Source organism: Cygnus olor, chromosome 9, assembly GCF_009769625.2.
Source record: "Cygnus olor isolate bCygOlo1 chromosome 9, bCygOlo1.pri.v2, whole genome shotgun sequence".
Lineage (NCBI taxonomy): Eukaryota > Metazoa > Chordata > Aves > Anseriformes > Anatidae > Cygnus > Cygnus olor.
In genome coordinates, this window is record NC_049177.1 from 24,905,710 (window position 1) to 24,923,238 (window position 17,529).

General features: G+C 44.6%; 1 protein-coding gene across 1 annotated transcript in view; it reads right to left on the minus strand.

Annotated features, from left to right (window-relative positions):
- Window positions 1–17,529, minus strand: part of RSRC1 (arginine and serine rich coiled-coil 1) — a 144,370-nt gene that overhangs the window by 3,562 nt on the left and 123,279 nt on the right.

Consider the following 17,529-nt stretch of genomic DNA (forward strand, 5'->3'; position numbering starts at 1 on the left):
AAAAAATTGCTTGCTTACAATTAAGCCTGTGTTTAAAAGTTCTGTTGGCTTGGTGCTAAGGACTTATTTTCTAAAAAAGATTTCTAAAGATCCCATGGGAAGTACAAAACCAAATATACCAATGCCCTCCTAGAGAGAGGAAACTGTAATTCCTCGAGCTCTTGGGTACACCTGGTCTGAGGGTACGAAAGGAATGGTGAGGGTCCTGGTAGCCACAGGACTGAAACTGAGGATCAGAGATAAGCCAGTGAATGCAGATTTAAAACCAGTTGCTCAGCACTTTATTACGCACAACCTATGGCCAGTTCCCAGCCTGCTAGCAGTATCCTATGCGAATCTTACCCAAACCTATAGGAATGACAAATTATTAAGGGGGCAAAAATCACTAAATGTTTAGAATTACATCAGTGACATTAACTTGGGGAAAATGGACTGGAGGAAGCAGAACCCATTAGCGCATGATATTTTTGACAAACGCATTATTGGTAGATAAAATGACTTCCATATGTTGTTTGTCAGATGTCAGTGGAAAGGATATGTATTTCATAGTAAAATCAAAAATAATGGAGTCAGAAAGCTAAGAGGCTACAGACAAAAAAAAATAAATCAATACTAACTCATTGCCCAGCAAGTCTTTTTACTGTGTTACCGTGAAAAAAACAAGCTAAATATCGCGTTAGGGATTGTTGAGGCCATTTTTTATAAATAGGCCATCCCAGCAGCAGCAAGAACGATGATCAATGGCAGCAGCCGGGGCCCGCTGACAGCATGCCGCGCAGAGCGCCGCGACGCACGGCACCGGGAGCAGCGGGGGCAGCGGCCGGCCCTGCTCAGCACCGTGCGGGCGCCGGTGGCCGTTGTCGCTCTTTTTGCCTCCCACCATAAAGCCGGCTCTGCTGGGGAGCCTTCACCTAACCTAAAGTTAGAGTAATCTCTGGATCCCTGCACCCCGGCTGCCCGAGCCACGGAGGATTTGATGTCGGGCACTGGCGGCAGTTTGGTGTTTTACGCTTCCCGCGAGGGGTGGGTGCGAACACACACGGCGTTTGTGGGGCTGCTGTCTCATGTTGGGTTAGTCCGTGTTAGCAGTAATTTGAAATGTCCCTTTAGAAACAAAATGTATACCTCTGTTGGATGAATCCCTGAGATGCTATCCCCAAATTTTACACACGCAGTAATTAGAAACGCCAGGGAATCAGATAAAGGAAGAAGCAACTTGCCTGCAAGCTCCACCTGACACATTCCCATTTGTTTGCTTATTCCTAAAGACAAAACCGCTGATGAATCCAGCTATGAATTTAACAGGTATCGGAGCAGAAGCATTAAGTGGGTAGCATCTTGTGAGTGACCCATTAAACTGTTTTAAATCAAATACAAATCTATTTTATATATTTCTTGTATGACATTTAAGTGCAAATGTAAAATGCTCACTGGATTCATTGCTAATCTATAGCCCTGACTAGGAAAATGAACCGATCCCTTTGCCTAAGCTAGACCTGCTTCAAGAAAACTCCTTAAGAATCAAGACAATGTCAAAATAAACCTAAGATATTCCTTAGAATATATGTTTCTTCATATTTAACTAATTATATTTAAAGGAATATTCTTGGCTAATTTAACCGACCCACTGAAAATATAATACACGTTAAGTGAAATTTTTGGAAATACTCACAGAACAAATTGCTATTTTTTCTGTTCTTTTTTTTATGAGCTGAGGATGAAAAGAAGAAAGCACAAACAGACAAATCGGCTGAAGAGGAAATTATTTTACATTTCACCTGGCGTTACTTTGGGTGCCCTTAGGTGATACCGCAGAATCTTGATCCTACTGCATGCGTACTGCTTCAGTTGTAATTCAGCTGTAAGTACTCTCACACCTACGATCCACTGCTTAAATATACTATAGCCATATAATCTACCCTTTGTGGTATTTTAAAACAAGTCTGCACAGTAACATCCTTTCTTTAGCAGAACAGACATACCAGGGCTCAAATCAAATCAAATGGGGAAACTTTAGCAACTGAGCTCTGAAGTCCAGAAGAGGCAGCTACGAACAGCCGACTTTCTGCACCCGCGCGAAATTCACCCCTGCAGGTTTTCCACGTGTGCCATTCCCCACGTCCACTCACACCCCGCAGCCCTTCAGGGCATTTACAAATATCGAGGAGCAAGCCAAAGTCGGCTCGCAGAGCGCTAGGACGCGGCGCTGAACGCGGTGGATGCTTCGTGCCGCGCTGGTGAGCAGCAGCTATGCGAGGGCGCAGGCAGCCGCGGCCGCCCCGAGCCCAGCCCCGCGCTGCAGCCTGCGCAGGGCCTGCCGACGTCGCAGGGCACACCGCATTTGTCACTGTGGCTAATAGCAGGGATACGCTGCTCTTTTTTCTCCGCACACAAAAGCAAGATATGTAATTCAATGCTCAATTTACCCTTGTCTCGTAGGAGATTTTTCCCCGCTAATTGATAGAAATTAAGCCATTAATCAAGCCACCAGCCATCATTCAAACCAGGGAAGATGAATACAAACTTTCATCATAACCACCTTCCCCATTTTAGTGTTCATTAGCATTAATTTTTAATGCAATTATGCTATTCTTTTACGCTGAGCTCATAAATTACTGCTCTTTTGTTGCTCGCTGGCCTTGTAAAATCCAAGGTAATGCTTTGTGCTCTGATCTTAAAGGCAATTACTGGGTTCTTCTATCTTTTATATATCTGTATCCCAAATAACCTCTGTATTGCATGTACAAACTAACGAGTGGATATATTGCATATACATTTAATATGTAACAATTTGTCTATATTGAGCTTACGCACGTCTCTCGGACACATTCGGATAAATAAAAGTATTTCCACACCCAGCCACACCCCATCGCAGGCAGGGATGCAGCCACGCAGAACTAGCAGAATCGAAGTCGGTCCTGTTCTGGTCCTGTGCGCTGGGCGCGCGGAAAAAGACGGGTGCATGAGAGACCTGCTGGGAACAGGACGAGTACCTGGACGTGGGCCGTGGCGAGGCACACGGCTGCACACGCAGGACAGCAGCGCTGGACCTGTGCACCCTCACGGGGTTTTTCATGGACCTTTCTTTGTCTGCTCTTCAGAAAGTTGTGCTGAAAGCTGAGGATGGGCGACTGCACACGCCCCGTGATTTCTTTCTCCTGCACGTTGCAGCGTGCGATACTGTCAGTGGAGGCTTTACAGAGAAGCTATGAAATATGCGTATTTTAACAATTCCACAGCACTGCACGTTGACACACGGTGCCACGATGATGCTGGTGTCAATAGCAGTAACTTCCAGGCTTTTATTCCAGTCCATATATTGATTCTCAGTAACACATCAGGGGAAATGCACAGTAGCAAGAACCACCTCTGGTTACCCTCAAACACCGAACACAATTTAAGTGGCTAAATGAAAAATAGCTGAGCAAAAATTGTATTTTTTTCTCAAATTACTTTTCCAGCTCTTCACTGGGCCAGGCCTTTAGTTGGTACACGAAACAACGCCGTTCATGACAACTAAACGTATGTCATATTTGACTGGTGCTAGGCATATGTATTCAACATCCCACCACATTGAGGCATTAGCCAGCATAAACGAGAAAATGCATTCTCAGCTAAGTCTCACACTTATCCCATGGACTCATTCTGGCTGTCCAAATAAATGCGCATTTGACACGTGGTAAGTACACATGTAACATTGGCACAGTCATGGAGATCAACGAAACAACATCTTTTAACAGAAGATAAAAGACTCCACACAAGGGGCTGTGGTTCATACAAATGGATCCAATTCCTGATGAATTTAGCCAAGAAGCAGTCTCCCCTAACTTCACAGGCTCCTTAATTTGTGCCTTTTTTTTTCGGGGGGGAAAAGACTCCATGCCAAGATACTCAAACCTGCTTCTTCAGCCCATTGGCCACGTGCCAAGAATGCTTTTGTCTTCCTAGTCAAAATCCACCTTCGTTTAGGCAAATCAGTATATTTGGGAATGATCCCGTTTGCTCCTGCTTTACCGAGACGTCTTACTTTTCTGCCCGAACTCTGAGGTGGGCTTAAGCTTTTCCCAGCTCCTGTACCCAGCTTTGCACAGTCACGTCCAAAGCACGCCCACAAGCTAAACCCCCCGGACTTTACTTGAAATGCAGCTGCTGCAGATGACGGTGAGGAAAGACAGCACGCTCTGCCTTTAAAGCCCTCCAAACCTGAAGCCCTGCTATGCTGCTGTCTCTGCTCTCGTCTTAAAATCCCTGAAGGAATAACGCTCGCTCACCTCACAGGGCTGTCGCAAGATGAAACATCAACAGCTTGAACACGCAGATCCTGTAGTGGTGAGCCCCCAGAACAGCCTGTGAACAAATTCCTAATGCTGTTTTTAAGATGAGGTTGGAATAGCTGCAGTGAAATAAAGTACAGATCTGCTATTGAGTAAAGAGACTATAAAATAATTAATAGTTCCTACTAACTAAACTGTCCAAGAGGAAGCAACACTGACTGAGGGAGAAATCCAGTGGGTAATTTGCAATTATTTATGTTTATACATATGTATATGTTAAACATATAGACATATAAAGACATATAGACATATAAACATAGACGTATTAGACATATAGACATAAATTAGACATATAGACATATAAACATTCTATATGTTAAACATACAGAATGTTTAATTCTGTGGTTTTTTTTTCCGCGTGCTTGATTGCCTTCAGCGCAGAGGTGTGCTTTAGCTGTGCACACACGCCCCGAGCGCTTCCTCCTCAACACGGCGGGAGCAGAAAAGCGCACGTGGGACAGCAGCTGGCGGCAACTCAAAGGCTAAATGAAAATGAAAAAAAAACACTTTCTTACAATTGTTACTGGAGAAAATTCTAATACCTGCCTCCTCTGGGGAATATGTGTAGTGAGGCAAGTTTCCCCATGTGCCAGTACAAGGAGCCCCTGAGGGCTCCCTTCCTGGCGGACAAGGCCTTGGCGCTGGTTGAGGCTGGGTGGAACGCCCCTCCAGCTCCTCCAGCTTTCTGCTTCTGTTGGCGCAAAATCTTCACGCCAGACTGTCCAGGAAAACCAAGCCCAAGCGGCTGACTGCACTGTGCCATTTTTTTCTGTTCTGTTTTCCTTTTCAGTAAGTGTAACTCTTCAAGAGGAGGGCGCGTGGCTGGCTGCTGCCGCAAGGGTTTCCATCCGCAGCCCGGCCCCGGCCCCACCGGAGGCGCTGGGCCTGGGCACGACGCTGGAGCGGAGCAGAGGAGAGCTGGTGCTGCGCTGCGGGGGGCTCACGGCGCCTCTGAGACCAACCCGGCTCCTCGCGCCGTGCCGTCTGCTTGCGGTTCGTTCGCTCTTTGCCACAGTTTTCTGTTTGCGCCAGAGCTGCTGGCTTCTTACACTTCTCACAGATCTCTCACACGTCTTAAATAGCTTCCGATTCCTCTTCACTCTTGTCAAATCTATTTTCCTGTGTATTAAATCTATTTTTGTTAAAAACAAAAAATGATGGCGATGATCTGGAGGCAAATACAAAGTTGTATTTCACTCCTGGAAGGAGCCTACGCGTGATGTGGTTTTACTGTCAAAATGTAGATCTGGGAATTTTGCCATGGTAAATTCTAGGAACGCAGACCCAGCGATGGGGTAATACCTTAATGCCTCAACGTGAAGGAAAGAAAACATAACTCAATTAAAATATATACTTGGGGGATTTTTCTGACACTCTATATACTTGGGAAAACTGCCACCTACCCTGACCTTTCTCTTATAATTATGTATGTCATCTTAAGTATCGTTAATTTAGTCTGTACTTCACTCATCCTACATGTTTACTGAGTGTCTGGATTTTTCTTTGACTTTAATAACCTATTACTTTACATAACCCTTAATAACCTATTTCCAGTTGGGAAAAATACCTGCTCAAAATGAATGACACGACTTTCTAGCAATTGTTTTGGAGAACACTGGTATAGACTTAAAAATAATAACTGGCAGATACGTAGATGCTTGGTGCTTTGAGCTGATGGATTTCTTTTCAATTCGGTATAAGGACTTACATGGGAACTTCGACCAAATGCGTGTGTTTCTGCAGTTCAAATCACAAAGGTAAGTTTTTTTCTGGCTGCAAATAAGTAATTCATTTAAAATCCACAGGGCCATTCCTCAGCTGAACAACATATTCATTACTTGTCTAAGAACACATTTTGACAGAAAGTTAGACCACAGCTATGGTATATTACTGATATACTTGACTCCTCCTGCTTTTTCACTATTTCACAAGGTTTAATTACGAGGTGCCTTCCTTATATCTAACTCGCCAGGATGGCTGCACGATCTTAAATGACCCACAACGTTTAGGAAGCATCCCTTTAACACGCCAACAATTTTTCGGCTGTGATTTCCCAAAGGTGCGAAGAAGGAAGGAACGCGTGTCCTCTGGCATGCGAGCCTCGAGCCTCTGAGGCCCAGCACCACGCACTGCGTTACAATCGCTTCTTGAAACGGGCAGCCAAGGCAGCGCTGCCGTAAGCGACCGTAAATATGAGACTGAAAAAATGTTTCTGCCTTTGCCTTCTCCCCGCTGTGGGTCCCCGGAGGTCCCCCGTGGAGCCCCCGCTGGCACACCCATGCTGCTCCCCAGGACCCCCCAGGGGGGTTATTTTGTGTCTCGAGCGCTGCGGAAGCTAAGGTCAACTCTAAACACACCAAAACACCATGAAACCGTTTCTGGCAGTGATCATGTAATAGTTTCTGACTGAATTGATTGTTCGCTGACAATACCCGGCTCAGCCTTGCAAATGCATCAACTGCGTAATGAGCAGCTATTAAGTCCATTGATTTTCTGATTTCAATTGATAGCCAACAGGCCAAAGCTGCACATCAATATTTGCGTAACTAATACCCAAGAGCTAACAATTTTGACAAATGAAAACCTCAACAGACCAAACAGTGCAAATTAATGGAAATTTAAAGACCAAACCTCAGGATTTAAGAGAAATATTTAATGGATGAACAGAGATGCCTTACATTTCTGGAGAATTCTGGTTCTTGCATGGGGAAATAAGTAAATAGAGGGAAGCTCCCAGAAGTATGCTGATCTCTTGGCACCCCAAGGCAGGGAATTCTGCGCCATGGAGCAGCGATCTCGAGATGCCAGCTCCTCAAAAGGGACTGCTGTAAAACCAACCTCTCTGAACAACGCAGAGACGAACCACGTGCACGGTGCAGTGGTACTTACCCATCCCCTGGCTGCTGATGTCTGCTACTAGCTGGAAACCAGCAGCTCACAACCCCCCCGCCTACCTCCGAGCTTTATTTATTTATTTTTAAATAATGCTGGAATCTAAAAAGAAGCGGTACAGATACGCACTTCAGCTTCCTCTTCAGCAGGATTCTCTCCCTCTCTCTCTCTCTGCAAAACAAATGCATAACCCGGAGGAGGGGGAGATGACGGCATTGGTGCCCTCATGTCCCACCGCCCTTTTCGCTTTTCAGGGGACACCCCGCTGCAGTCCCCACCGTGAGGGCTTTTGGGGGCCTGGGGCAGCCCTTCTGGCTCGGCAGGACGGGAGCTGCCGGCAGTTTTGCCAGGGCTCCCCCGCGCTCCGTCTCACACACCCTTGTTTATTTTCCCTTCTGGACGCAGCTTTTCAATATATAGCTATAAATTTTTTTTAAATGATTCAAGTCAGATAGCTAATTACGTGATTGCTTTACAATCCCATTACCTTAACTGATGCTTGTCTCAGACTTATCCTTTAGCACAAAGAAAGGCCATGAAGATGACAGTAAAATACGCAACGTTAATGAAATACAGGCACAATGCTTATTTTTCATCTGTCTTAAATTTTGAAGACAATTTCAAGACTTTTAATTTGTAAAAAAAAAAGTCATAAATTGCCCTGTGAGACAGAACATGAGTTTGTCTGTATTCCCACTTTTAGAATAGAAGCAGTTAAAATTGGAATATTGCTGGTCCTCTGCAACTGTGTACATGTGCCACCCTCCAGCACCTTCTCAAAGACAGCACAGAACAGAACTGAGGTGCTAACTGGTTAATCTAAAGCACGCCTTTGAAAGGATTTGAAAGAGATTTGAAAGAGGCGTTTTTAACATGATGCTGATGATATAGTACATGCCCATAGTAAGAAGCATTTTTCTTTTGGGGGATAGGAGGGAAGGGAAAATAACTTTGTCAGGTGAGGTTTTAGCTTTGAACCTGCATTACCTACCTATGTAGGGCTTGATCCTCCCGGGTGTGATAATAAAACTTTAATTATACCCACAGTCCTTGCTAAAATAAAATGTTTCAAATACCAGCTCCAAAATATTTTTAATATTTCTGCACACCTTGTTGATACTCTGTCTCTTTTAAAGGATCCCCTGTATTAATGGGCTTCATTCCAAAGGAAAATTTATCTGATTTCTTCCCTCCATAACTGTGTACGAAAACAGATAAATGCTGCTTTGTATTTTAATACAGAAGCAAAACAAGACACTTCCACAGATGATATAAGGGAAGTAGTTATTTTTAATCTACTTTTCCTTCAAATAAGGGCGCATTGCAATTTCCCTGTAACTATTCACAGGCTCTGTGCGTTGCTTTTCTGCTCCATGGGTTTTCAGCTAATGCACGCAATAAAGCCAAATCTCAGACTATTCATATGCAAACTCAAGGATTAAAATAAAACATTCCTCTTTCCCAGGTGAAGAATGAATGCTCATAACACTGAAAAAGCGCGGCAATATTTCAAGCAGCGTCAGTTCCCTCCACCAGGTGCAGTTGCCTGCAGGTAGGCACAAGCCTGACTGATGCTAGGAGCTGTGCGCGCTACGTGACCAGTACCCGTGCTTCTGTCTTTTCCTAGAATCAAACCGCAGTTGTGTAAACCCATCAGATTCCATGGTTTTTCACAAAAGGCCACGGTGCTATTTGAAAACCCATCATTTTAGGGCGATTTTAAAAGGAGCTTGCTGAACTTGGGCATTCACCCGAGTTAGGCAAGGGGAAGACGTGTGGGAGCTGCCAGCGCGGAGTCCTGCTTTCCTGCGTGGCCAAATAGGCAATAATTTCCCATACTTTTACCTTACCGTATCACTAATAATTTGTACCACTTGCACAACATGAACGACGACCATTACTCAACCAAACTTCCTACCTGCTCTTTAGGGAACTGTGTTGGTGCTATGAAGACATGAACTCACTTTCTAGGCCAAGCGTTCATCAGGCCACGCTGAATCAGGGCGTCGGGAGCCAAGGAGGCCCTACACTGACAACCCCTGGCGTTGCTCTGGCTCCCCCAAACCTCCCCGCTGGGCACTGCCCGACTGCCCCACCATGGCACGAAGCAGGGCCGTGCCCATGTGCTTGGGATGGGGTGGGGAGAGGCCCCCATGGCTGCCAGGGGAGCTGGGACGCAGCTGGGCACAGCCTTGGCACCTGCGGGGGCGCACGGCCAAGGGGGGCACGAGACGGGAAGCTGCAGGAGGCCACCATCTTCTGCACAAAGGACAGGCACAAAGCAGCCCCGAATTTAAGAAACACATTCCAAAGTGGTTATTAATTACAGAAGCTTTAATAGAAACCCTGGGATTGATTAGTGAAGAAGCCATTATCTTCAGGGGTGCATCGACCCCAGTGCTGGTGATCAGCTGTGCTGTGGAAGACGGCCAATAAGGACGCCAAGGTTCACAGAGCAATTTTATTCTTCGCATTTTTAACTACTATTTAGATGCTTTTCCTAATATGCTGTCCTTTGCCACCGCAACTGCACAAAACTTCACATTTTTTTATATTATCCTTGATTTGTTTCTGCTTGCTTTTAATTATAAAACGTCAATAAAAAGATTAAACACACATAAAAAAAGATCACAGTGCATGCCAGATGCTGAAACTGCCTCCAGAGACCGGCAGCGCAACACCAGGTGTTTGTGTCAGCCTAATGAAGCAACATCCGCACCCAAGGGACGCGAAGGGTGGAGCTGCAGAGACCTGCGCTTTGCTCAAAATCTGCCATTACGAAGGCAAACCTGGAAGGACTTGAAATTACAGTTGTGATAAGAGAGGATAAAATTTCACTGTGGGAATAAAACAATGTTTGCAAGTGTTTCAATCGTTCATTTTGCAGAATCTCACCCTGCGATCTCCTGCAGCTATGCGGTGTGAGGGAGTCCAACAGTTCCTCGCAGACGGGCGCACCTCCCGGCCCGAGGCACCCAGCGCGGGGCGATGACCACGGAGCGTTTCGGCATACGGATGAAAGCAGGCGCTGCATTTCTTTCACGATATCTGTACTAAATAATTTGGGGACTCAACAGACTGAGTTCAGGTCACTGCCAGAACAATGAACTTGGATAAAATTTACTGAACGTAAGCTATGACCTAAGGCAATATCTAATGAACTTAAGGGCATCCCAATATATTTCTGTATCGTTGAGTAAAGCACTTTAACTTATTGCAGCTACACGGCCTGACCTCATGCAATCAAATCCTTTTGTAGCAGATTCAGCCGGTGTTTTTCCTATCAATTATACCAAGGTACAGCCTTTCAACTTTTACTGAAGGAACTGTTAAGTAAAACGGCGTGTGCCATGCGTGGCTTTGCTGTGGACACCCTACCCTACTGGTTAGATTCGTTCTGCGAAAACTCTTGTCCAACAGGTTAAAGGGGGGTATAAAAATCAGAGCTTGTAGTTTGGAATATGTGCAGAATTTAAAATTAAATAATCTTCTAATAGTTCAGTGCTCCAGGCTTTCTTGTACACAACAATTTTTCTTTTGTGTCCCCAAATCCCTGAGAATCCACGCGGGCTTTATGTCCTCAGCCTCCCCAGTACCCATTTCGGTGGAGGCACTGAGTGAATTCAGCCCGTGCGTTAGGCAGAGCAGCGTGGGAGGTAGAGGGGAGCACTCCCTGCAGATCGAGCTTTCGATGGAGGACTTTTGGTAGGAAATTCTGATCTCAGTTTGTTGCCACTGAAGAGTTTGGCAAGCCGGTGGGAGCTGAAAGCATAGCGCTAATTGCATCACGCTGGCAAGATACCAGGCAGCACACGTACACAGAAGGCACAGCGGAAGCAAATGTCTGATGCTTTCAGTATGCAATTAAACTGTTCTACCTAGTAAAAGAGCACTCCATTCACACCATCTAGTAAAAAGCGAGTTGTGTGTAGGCACTTCTGCATTTCTAACACTACTACTGAGACTAGCTGAGCACGAGACTTCCCGATCAAAAGCGCGGTCTGAGGCTATGGAACGTATGGGGTTGATTCAGGACGCGAATCCAGACTGATTTAATGATAAAGCTTCAAGCAAACCAAATACAGACTTTGAGGCACTGCAAATGTGGATTCAAATACTATAGCTTGGGCCCATCGCATTTATATAAACCACATTTCACACGTTTTACGTCGATTTGTTAAACCTCTACTACTTTCTTTTCTCTACCACGCCTTCATTGCAACCTGCTACTGATGCTGTCCTCCACAGCTTTGAGTTAAATGCCAGAAGAGAGTTGGGAAAGTGTTGAGGTTCTTCCCAAACTGATCAAAACACCTCCTTAAGTACATGCAAGTTAGCGTTCTTTTTAAAATATTCTGAATTAGATTTAGATACTTACTTGATCTAGAATATAAAGATAGGAGAAAAGTTATTTTAAACCAACCTACTGCATGCACAGATAAATGCACGTTTATCTCAATCCATAAAACACACTACTCTACAAGTCCATTTAGGCTAGGGTAACGCATCGCATCTGTTGCGTGAAGCACAATTTTCCCATTCTGATTTAAATCCCGTTAATCCACATGTTCCAAGAAAGCCATAAAATGTTCGGTGCCATTCCATACCAGGATTGCTACGAGAATCCTTCAGATACAAACCCCATCTTTTTCGGACTTGAACAGTTTAACTTATTTTTTAATGCGAGGGGTCAACCTGCAGTATAGGTGACACTACAGTAACACAAAAATTTCAGTAAAATCTTTGAATTAAGCATTGAAGGTTTGTTTTATTTCTGTTTAAAAGTCAATTTTCTTCTAACACTAAGTGCTTTAATGCTTCTCTTGTTTGCATTTCCTCATTCCTCCTACCCACGTGGGCTTCATTTCCAAGCCTATTCAAAATGATGTTTTCCAAGCATGTGCCACATGACTTGTTCATATAAATGGAGCAAATTAAACTGTCTCCACATATATCCTATCACATTTGTAGCCCTGATTTCTCTCCTTAACACGTGGCCAAGACACCGTATTATCTGCCTGCAGAGGTTGACCTCAGGATATTAGATTCTGCCACATAGCTCTCTTGTACTAAACCGAGGGGAAACACTTAATCACCCCTGCCTTTTCAGGAAAAAATCAACTTTAAATTTGCCATGATGAAAAATCAATAAACCAGTAATTGCTTGGCTTATCATTGCGTGGAGGAACAAATTGGGAAGCGAAGCTTAGCGTCCACACAGATTTCAGTGAAACACACAGAGTTTCAGGATCACTAAGCCAGAAAAGGAAAAGGTCTCAGAGTGATAATTAAATCTACTCATGCTGATTTTCTGCCAAATTTATTTCCCTAGAGTATATAAAAATGTTTCACTGCTTACTAGCTAGGCATAACTAATCAATTCAGCGTTGGGCCAACACACACGAGAAACAAAAAATGCAAATCCAAGAATGAAGGCATGGGGATAATATCCGCCCGGTGCAAGCACCACAGCCACATTGATTTATTTATTGATTGGTTCAAAAAGAACAAACCTTATTTAGTTGCATTCTAAAAAACTTCTTCGCCTTGTTATCCACCACAACCCTTCCATCTGTGCCTCCCCACTACGGACAACGTACTGCTGTGAGCGGCGGCTGCCTCACAGGGTCCCCGGTTCTGCCTCTCCGTGCAACTGTGGAACACGTGTTTCATGACAACTTGTATTTTAAATTAAAAAAATTATAGGATTATTATGCATGATATGCTAGGACAAACGATCCAAAAACCTTGCAGTAATGCAGTCCAACGTTTTTGGGTGACTACTGAAGGGACACACGTTTTTATTTCGCAGCACGCTGCGTGCATTATCTCCACGGCTGCTATTACACACGTCAGCTACTCTGAATTTGCCTTGCCAGGCCTGGAGTTAAAATCAAGGTTGGCAGGAAAATTCCCTCCAGATTCTGATGTCATTTTCAGGCAGCCCCAAATGGAAGCAAGTAAACAAAAACAAAGTAGAAAAAGACCTCCATTGAAAATACTCTTGCTAAACTAGTGCATTCTTTATTAATAGACCTAATTTCATGCAGCAAATTAGCATAGAGCCAATGGAAGTGCAAATGTAATCAAACTGAAAAATTCAAATGAGAAGGAGGGAGCCTTTTTCTTTCTTTCTTCGCTTTTTTGTCACACACACAAAAAAAAAATGATTTTTGTGTGTGTCCTTCAGCTGGCTATAGGGACTATGGTAATTAAAACATTTAAAACAGCACAAGCCCCTAGTCTCTAATCTGGAGCTCAGGTCAGCTGTCTGTAGATTCTAATTTGTCCTCTATTTGTATTCATGACAGGAAAACGCTGCATATTTAACAGCAAACCAGCAGGAGGGTGTACTGGTGGGCTTGGAGGTCAAATAATTTGATTTCTGAGCAGATTACATGTAACATCCAACATCTAATCTCACACCTGATTCGGCAATAAAATTACAATAAAAGTAATGTTAAGACACCCTCGCGATGGGGCAGGGGATGAACGCCTGGTGGTGATGAGCTGAGAACCCACTGCTCGGTGGCACGCTGGGTTTGCCGCGCTGCCGCTCCGCGCTTCCTTCGCACCGCGTACGGTCGTGCTGCGGGTCCTCGCTCACAGCTCCCACGGCTTGGAGAGCTGCACTTCAAAATGCAACACGCTGAATACCAGGACGCAGTAATTAGAAGAATTAGTAATTTTGATTTCTTTCTATTTATTTTATTTTTTATTTTTTTAAGACCTTTGAAAATGGTTCCCCACGCTTTGGTGATGAATCAATGGAAATCCGAGGCAAGTGCTCGTGCTTGAATATGAGCAGAAAGGGTAAGGATCACCAGGCAGCGCCTGCCAGCACGCAGGGTGACTTTTACAACTGGGCATTCCTTGCAGGATTTATACAATTTCATTATTAAAATTTCAGCCAGAAAGTGTTGGGAGGGCAGGCAGGGAAACACTATGGTCAATTGAGCACAAAATAAAACCACTGCGTGTATTCAAAAATCAACGTGAAATAATTTTTCACTTTTTTTCCCACTTACTCAATAGAAGCTAATTTAGGAAAAATCCCACGATCAAAAATACACATAATTGTTCTCTGCAGAACTTTTTCCACAGGACACTTTTTACGATGCTTATTAATAAATTGAAAAGCAGCTTTCCTCCTGCTTTTGCTGTAACTTACCATTGTTTCTAATTTGCTAAGCAACAATTTTTTCCTTCGCCTTTCTATTCTCACCCTTTAAAATTCCTGTAGGCAAAACAATTGCTAGCATACGAGTTCTTCACAATGGGACATAAGGAAAAACCACACATGTATTTTCCAAAACACAGCCTGCCAACGTGTCCAAGGGGAGCCCAAGTCACCTCACCAGGGCCGAGCCTCCGGGCCGTTCGGCTCCAGCCGGCAGGCTGCCTCCCACTCTTCTGCAGCAAATCTCCTGGTCTGGTTTTAAACGCAGCCCCTCCCGGCTGCTGTGCTGTGAAGGGGCAAACGCTGCCCTATTTTGTTGGCAAACTGAATGGTTTAGAAGTGAGGCCTCCCCGAAGGACAGACTGACAGACGAGGCGCATCCTCCCTGCTCGTCCTCTCACCAACCCCCAAGTGCCTGTGAGCACACACCGGTGCAGGTCTGTGGTTCTGCTGCGAGTTAGCTCCCTTCCACCTTCACCTCCTGTCCTGGTTGGGCTTTGCTATGAATCCCGACACCGCCTGACTTCCACCGATTGCGCTCCCCTTCTTATCCCAAACTCCAAGCGCCCCTTTCCTTCCCTTCCCTGCCCAGACCAAAGGCCCCGGCTATCCCACTTCTCCATCTCCCGTTTATTCCACAGTATCATACATATGTTCTCTAAGGGGGAGCAAAAACTAATTCCTCTTAGCATCTCAGAGTCCCAAACTAACCAAAATATATAATGAGAACATTTTGATTTTGAATGAAATTAACTATAGCCATGAATCGAAAGAAGGGTGATTTTCCTGAGCTTCCTTTGGACATAAATCCAAACTTACATGGAAAATTGCGTGGAAAACTTTCAAACTTTCCTTCCTGATAGATACTGTTCTGCTAAGTTGAAATTTTCAAAATTGCCTTTGAAACCCTGAGAGCTAAGGGTTTCAAAAATGATTTTTTTTTTCCTCAGAACCAGAAAACCCAGCTTGAGGTATTTTAAGATAAACTACCATACTTTACCAAGTAGCTTTTCCAGTTCCAAAGAGATATCACCGTGTGGACTCAAAGCTGAACTGAGATGTCTGGAACCTGGGAAGGATGCTTTATTTTTGCAGCTGTCTATATCTCTAGGTGAGTAACATCAATTTGGTCAGGATGCTGACCGCGTCTGGGACAGCAAGTGGAGATAATGCGATTCTTCCTTGGGAAATTGGTCCTGCGTGAAGTCTCAAAGCATACACAAGGCTTTACTTCCGCAGAGCTTGTAGCTTCATTTTGAGAGACTTGGTAGAGATCCCCGGATCAAGAACATTAGATATCTGCTAAAACACTAACTTCATCACTATGATATGAAATATATTCCTGTATACAGCCCGGAAATGTTCCATCCCGAACGCAGCAGCAGGGGAATTTACACTGTGCAACAGCCATGCAGCTCGGTGCGGGGGTCACCTAAGGCAAGGGGCCTTGGACGGCTGCGTTCTCCTGGTTACACATTCTAATCTCATAATCAACCACAGATCAGTCCCAGATGGATGGTTATAGGATCGTCTGTCATAGCTGCTTGCTTTTTGAACGTCTCCTGCGTGCGGCGAGCGAGCCCTCCCCACGGCCGCGCACGCAGAAGGCAGATGGCTGCGGGGGGCTGGCCCCGGCTGGCAGCTCTTGCGCTCAGCCCCAGTGGGATGGGACAGAAAAGGAAGAAAAGATGCAAAAAAAATGCGTGGGTCGAGATAAACACAGTTTAGTAATCGCTCTCCCCTTCCCCAAGGCAGACCAAAGCTTCGCAGCACCGCGTGGGCTGCCACCTCCATCCCGAACGGACCCGGCACAGTACTCAGAGTGCCAAAAAGCTTCAAGGAAATCTGATCTGTAAAACTCGCTGCTCTGCACATAACTCATCCTTTCCTTAGGAACCGTACTGCTGGATTCGGATTGTCTGTGAGAAAGAATTTAAAGCTGGCCATGTGGTCTGGTGTTCCTCAGCAAAGTTCAGCAATTCAGCAGCGAGCAGCGGACCGAAGGACAGCTCCCCCCAACGTAACACAGCTTTAGTGCCTTGCGAGATCAATGGGGACCCACAACTTCTGCAAGAGCTTATTGGCAACCTCTTGAATTAGCCCATACTCCAAAAAGAACAGCTTAGGAAGAAGTTATGAGAAGCAAAAAAATCTGAAGGAAAGTCTACCTCCATCCTCCATAAGCACCGTGGCAGAAAAGATGAGTTCCGCTCATTCACAGTCCATTTAAATGATCAGAAGGGGAATTACAAAGATTTCAAGTACCATCTTGCAGATAAGTAAGAAGAGAGATCACTTGAACTTTGAGCCATCTGGAGCCATCACAAGACAGAGACTTCTCCCGCAAGAACACAACCACACAGGAACACGAGAACAGTTTATTAATCTGAGTTCCTAGATTACTAACCAATTTGCTAAAATGACATTCATATAATCTTGCTCCACCTAATCCTCCTAGAAAGCTACCGAAAGCCTACGCATGACAGATGGAAGCTGCAAGATGCAGCGTGAAGGCTGTTAGAGAACAGAGCAAAACGCCCGCTTCCAGCCCTCATCTTAGGAGTGGTCCTTTGCTCGTAAGAAAAGAGGGGAGCAAACATCAGCGAGCCACTAGATGCTAGGAGAGCGGTGTATGGGAACACATAGGTGTTTTTTTTTGTTGTTGTTGTTTTTTTCCATTTTGATAGGCTAGATAATTCGTACAGATTTTTACAGGTCTTCATTTATACATACATAACACGCACATATATATAAAATGCATGCTATGAAGCCTCTTCAGAGCAAGGGAATCTTTTTAAAGACACAGCATGGCAGTTTGGTGTGTACTCCCTATGGAAAATCACCATAGATTTCTAAATCATGTCCAGATCTTATTACATGTATATAAACAAGTGGTTTGGATGCTCTATTAGATAGCCATGAAGTACGAGAGGAGCTGTAATGCTCGGCTGTGTCAGGGCAGCACAGATCTGAAGCACCATCATTGCAAATGTGGGACTTTTTTTCTGGATTCATCAGTGTCCTACAGACAAAAAGACCTCTTTCATACCTAAGTGTCTACTTAAAGAGCTATACGGAGAGCTTAATATACTCCTGGTGTAGCTTAAGTAAAAAATATAGACT